Source organism: Podarcis raffonei, chromosome 10 (assembly GCF_027172205.1).
Source record: "Podarcis raffonei isolate rPodRaf1 chromosome 10, rPodRaf1.pri, whole genome shotgun sequence".
NCBI lineage: Eukaryota > Metazoa > Chordata > Lepidosauria > Squamata > Lacertidae > Podarcis > Podarcis raffonei.
In genome coordinates, this window is record NC_070611.1 from 59,447,596 (window position 1) to 59,454,068 (window position 6,473).

Sequence of the window (6,473 nt, forward strand, 5' to 3'; positions counted from 1 at the left end):
TGTCAGTGGGTTTTATGATTCCTTGCAGTCATTCAGTTACATCTTGGATCTTAGCCCCGGGGAGACAGCACACTTCCCGAGACATCTTGTCAGGCCCACAGATCACTGCTTCTGTTCCCCTCAGTAGGGAATCCCCTATCACCACTACACGCCTCCTCTTAGGTCTGGTCGGGGTTCTTCCGTGAACTGTCCGTTCCAAGGTCGCCTGCACATTCCCTGAGGACTGACTTTGCTGCTCGTCTTCATATACCTGATCGACTGTAATGAGGGAGAGATCCTCAAATGGAGTCTGCTCTTCGTCTTCCATGCTAGGGGAGAGGACCTCAAAGCGATTGTGTATTTCTAAACAATCAGAGCGAACCCTGGGCCTCCTACTTCTTTGAGTCACGTTTCTCCATATATCTGGCTCCTGTGTTGGTGAACTAGCCTCCTTCTCAGGGGAGTCCCCTGTCTCCTCCTTGGTGGAGACGGTGTGCTCTGTTGCTTCCAAGAAAAGCTCCAGCTCTCTAATTCTTTGGAGCGTAGCTACACGTTCCTTCAGTTGCTGGACTTTGTCTTTTAAGAGGCCAATCAACATGCAATTGCTGCAAGTGAAGCTGCCTGCAACCTTTGGCAAGATGGCAAACATTGCGCAGGAACCGCAGGCGACTGCAGCTGTTCCCTCACCCTCCATCTTGAGAACGTGTCGTTGGGGGTGACTACAGCGGTCCTCCATCATAAAAAGCATGAAGACAGGACAAATAAATCCCCCCCAAAAAACCTAGGTCTCCCCCAACAAACGTTTGAGACTAGCTCCCCTAAATCTAAAAGATGGATCAAACTGCGCGCGCCGCTGCCCTGCAAGCTCCTTGGAATTATATATTCAATAGTGATTTGAATACACGTGTTTCAGAAATATATGCACATACATAATGGGGCATATTGAACAGAAATGAGGGGAAATTGCATTTCCATCACAGGTAGGACAGAAACAAATTAACCCCAAAATTTCAGAGATTCAAATAAGATATCTATGGAGGCTATAAAAATGCCTTTTTAAAGGCAAAAAATCTGGACAGTTATTTCCTGAGGTTGCTTTAGTTATCTTGTCTCAAGGCCTGAGGCTCAGCAGTTATATGGCATGACTTTTAACACTCAGATTTTATGACTATCGAAGCCACTTACTCAGAAGTCTTCCAAATCAAGTAAATTCTGTTCTGGAATATATGGCTTGTGTATCATATTATATAAGCCCCCAACATCTAAATGTCAGGCAGTCCAATCATAAATCTGCAGAAAATGTCATATTCTCTGGCTAAGGGTTCTTATATACTTTTTGTTTCACCAGCATCCAATAGTTAACTAATTCTGGCCACTTCCTCAGAAAAAAACTGTCTTATCAGCCTGGTCCTGATCTGCATTTGCTTCAGCAGTACAAATAAAGTTTCTATCCTGGAGCTAATGCCCCATTATTTTCAGCAAATGAAGTTAACAAGGTAAACAACCCCTGGGTGGTTAAGTCCAGTCGAATTTGGCTATGGGGTGTAGCGTTCATCTCCGCTTTCAGGCTGAGGGAGTCAGCATTTACCGCAGACAGCTTTCCGGGTCATGTGGCCAGCATGACTAACCCCTCTGGCACATGGAATACCGTGACAAGTGCCAGAGTGCACAAAAATGTCATTTACCTTCCTACCACAGTGGTACCTATTTATCTATTCACACTGGTATGCTTTCGAACTGCTATGTTGGCAAGAGCTGGGACAAAGCAACAGGAGCTCACCCTGCCAGGCAGATTCAAACTGCCAACCTTATGATATGCAAACTCAATAGGCTCGGTGGTTTAGACCACAGCGCCACCTGTGTCCCTACTTCAGCAAATGAAACCCCTACCCATTCCTTTCTTTTAAAAATAAGTACTGTCTTATTGGCTATAATTGGTATACAAATTTAATAATAATAATAATAATAATAATAATAATAATAATAATAATAATAATAATAGTAATAATAATAATATAATCTAACACAGAACTGAGAACTGTTAAGCTCATGAAAATCAGCGGTCTCAAGTATGCTTCTGTGCTGCAACATTGCCACCAGGTATTTATACCGCATTTTCCAAACCAATATATTATTTATAAAACAGATTACATTATTAAATTGGTATAAATTTAAAACAATAAAATTTCAGTATAGAAAACAATACAACCAACAGCATTTAAAATAGAAATTAGCTGAAGCAAGGCAAAAGGCCATCCAAAGCTGGAAGGTCTTCAAAGCATGTCTTCTGGAGCTGGAATGTTTGCTCCTAAGGCCTATCTAGTCAAGCATCTCCTGCTCTGATAGTGACCAACAAGCAGGACATGAGCACTCTCCCCACTGGTGCTCCCCAGAAACTGGTATTCAGAGGCATACCACCTCCCTTACTGGAGGCAGTACACAACTATCCTGGTTAATAGCATTGAGAGCATTATCCTCCATGACTTTGTCAACCCCCCTTTAAAGCCATCCAAGCTGGCAGTCGTTACTATATCTTGTGGTAGCAAATTATATTTTTAACCGTGTGCTTGTGGAGAACTACTATACATTTAATACTTTGCATTTAACAGAGAAGTACTAGGTTGTAGATTGATGGTTATAAGTCACTATACTTCATCTATTACATAAACGAATGTGTTTCCCTCTCTTCTCTGAAACCATACTCAAAGGGGCTAACAAAAAGATCAAAGATGAGTATATATTTTCCCTCTAGTGTTAATATTTGTAATAACATACTGAAAAGTTAAAAAAAAACCTCTTTTTTGTCCTTCTCTTAATTTTACTATTTTTTTTCTACTTTGCTCATAACCATCATGCTCCAGATTTTATTAAACCATGCATTCACTTATAGAAGGCTCCAACAAGAAGACTTATTAAATAGGTTGAACTATCTATGAAAAATCAATCAAATTTTGCAAAGTATGATAATATCCATTCTTAGAGAGGCATTATACAACTGTCAGGGCCAAGCCCACCCATGAGGTGAGGTGTGGCAGTCGCCTCAGGGCAACAAGCTCCAGAAAGCTGGGAGAGGCAGCAGATCCAGCAAGTGGGCAGACATACAGCAGCAGACACACAGCGGATGAGGGGTCAAGATTTTCTGTTTTGCCTCTAATGGCAAAATGTCCTGAGCCAGCCCTGACAACTGTGCACACAATTTATATAGCATGTTTTCCAAAATCACATCCTGGCCAACAATTAATAACCATGCTGCAATGAGAGCAGAGAGCCAGAATCTGCCTGGAAACAACTTGCTTTTTTTAGTTTTGTTTGCGCTTAAGAATCCTCATTAACTGTTTCCAACCATGTATGCATTAGATCAAACAATTTCATTCATTTTTTATTAATCCAGAATAGCTGTCATTCCTCAATATCATATTCATAATTACTAGGGCCAGTCCACACCTGCATACAGTATTCATCAAAAAGACTCTAGATTCAGGTAGGTAGCCATGTTGGTCTGACGCAGTTGAAATAAATACAGTGGTACCTCGGGTTACATACGCTTCAGGTTACAGATGCTTCAGCTTACAGACTCCGCTAACCCAGAAATAGTGCCTCAGGTTAAGAACTTTGTTTCAGGATGAGAACAGAAATCGCGCGGCAGCAGCGGGAGGCCCCATTAGCTGAAGTGGTACCTCAGGTTAAGAACAGTTTCAGGTTAAGAATGGACCTCCAGAACGAATTAAGTTCTTAACCCGAGGTACCACTGTAAAAAAATTGTCCAGTAGCACCTTAGAGACCAACTAAGTTTGTTGTGGGTATAAGCTTTCGTGTGCATAGTCTCTAAGGTGCTACTGGACAATTTTTAATTTTTTAATTTATATCAAAAAGACTGCAATCCTATACCCATAAGTATACCTAAGTCCCATTAACCTCAATGAGACTTATTTCTGAGTAGATGTGTATAGGATTATGTTGCTAATGACTAATATCAAGATATTAATTTCATTTCTCAACAAGCCAAAACAGAGCAAATACAACAGAAATACTTTTCATATAACTTCAGATCACCTAAAATTCAAAGGATCCGTTCTGACATTAACTTCATAAAATGGGAGCTGCATCAGTGTAAATCCTGCACCACAGGATGGACACATGGATGGAGATGGCAGAATGGCTCCTTCCCATGCCTATGATACCTCAACTTTAGGAATAGTGATGATGGTGTGGGATGGCACACTGTGGACTCCTCCCATATTAGGGCTTCTGATGCCACTCAAGCAGCATAGGAAACAGCTGAACTGCAGCAGCTCTCATGCTACTTAAATAAACATCAGAAGGGGCTTAAAGCTTTTCAGTTGAATTGGTTCACAACTGTAAGCCATTTAGTAATCAAGTGAAATTAAATGATACACATATGCATGTAAACCAATCCTAAATTCATTTAGAATTGCCCACTCCCAACGTAAGCATGCACTGCACGTTTGGGAATGGGGAATTAGGTGGCTGCATTATTCTTCACTGATTATGACAGCATTCCAAGGGAATAGATGAAGACAGTTACATGCAATTGCAAACTTATCACTAGTCGTATACTACCAATGATAATCAGACTTAAGTCCATTGATTTCAATATGTCTACTCTGACTAACCTTGGATATCACCCTATGAGTTCCCATAAAAGTGTAAATTCCACAGGTAGTAAAATACCAGCCATAACTGGTTGTATATGGTGCTATTCCTTTACCTCCTGTGGTATTTGTCAGAGAACTGATATTTCATGCATCCAGCCATCATAAGTACTGTACTGCTTTGACATGCATTTATTGAGGTTACTTAGAGTTAAATTGTGACTTTGCAAATTTACAGAAAGGCACAGAGAACAAATACAAAGTGATAGCATAAGTAATTAATTTTGCACATTGTCAGGGGTATCCAAGTGATGTTGAAAAAGTGATTTTAGATTCATACATGTCCTTATCAAAATGAATAGTCTTAACACAAAAATTATGCATGTTGACCAGGCAGTGTATTATCTAATCTGTTTATATTATCCAGTTTTATATATTTACTGATATTATTTGGAGACTATGCATACTGTGCAGGCATTTTACAAAACCCCCTGTTTACACTGCCTATTTAAACACATTCTCTATGCCTTCATGTGAGTGTGCAAAATTGCATATTTATGCAAATTATTCACTGAATTTATATTAACCACGATATATATACACTTGACAGGAATTAACAATGTTTTCTAAGTATATACTGGTGCTACAATTTCTGTCAAAACAAACTCTTATATATAGAACCTTCTGAGTTTAGGTATTAATGAAATCATTTACCTATGGTATGGAGCATCTTTTGTTTCTATAGAAAGTTAGACTGAAGATGCAATTTACTCAAAGTAGGTTCTTCTGCCATCATTGTGCATTTGGGTATTAGAGGAAGGAGTTTCTATCCAAATTTCAAGCACCGGATGAAAGATCTTAGTTCTTTAATATATTTGTCATAGTCTGTCTATACCCTATTTCGTATCAATCACCAATGAATGAAAGGTACTTTGCAGATATTTTAACAGAGATTTTGGTGGACCATGGCCAGAGCTTGCTGCTGCCAGCACAGTTTAGATTATGAGTGGCTGCTATTTTACTTCAAGTGGCTATAATATAAGCATAGAAAGAGATACTTAAATGGGTCTGAGCAAAGAGCTACTGCCTCCTTTAAGTGGGGCAGTCTGGGGCATGGTAGGGGAAAGGGGAAAAGCTTTGGTTCCATAAAATGTCCTTTCTTTTCCCTTTGTATTGGGCTTACATGTTGGATACAATCACTGCACTGCTGATGGAAGCTTTACAGAAGCTAAAGACTGGGTTGTTTTCTACAAGGGGAAAAAGCCAACCATCACTCTTTTGAGTTTGTTCACTCCTGCAGCTCGACAACTGTCTACACTGCAGACTAAAGACATTTATTGCAAGTACCAAGACTTCCATCTTCCCCCATCACCCTTGGTCATTCTACCAGGCCGGTTATATTGGATCCCCCCCTTCCTTATTCTGTATGATTTAGATTATGGGAGGAAAGCTGGGCTTAATGATCCAGAGCTGGAGTTCCCTTAGCCCGAGAACTTTTCTGCATCGTCTGCCTCTTCAAGTGAACATGTATGATGAAGATGTTGATGATTACAATGATGCAGATGTTGCTGCTACTGCAAGGGATCCAACCTGTTTTATTACCCCACCCCCCCACTGCACCGGAGTCTGAAGGGACAGCCAAAGGAGCACTATGTACAGGACCACATCTATTTCTGCTTTGTTTTCTAACCCTAGTCCCACCCCGTTGATGACTATGACAACAACAAAAAGGGCAAATGCATTTTTTACATTTCTTGATAATTTCTAAAGCAATGTATCATTGCTTTCTTTAGACTGATGCCAATATAAGAGTTGTATGGGTCTCAGCCAGGCTTCTGTGTCTTTTTCTGACTGAAGAGTTTGAGATCATTCTGTGAAACA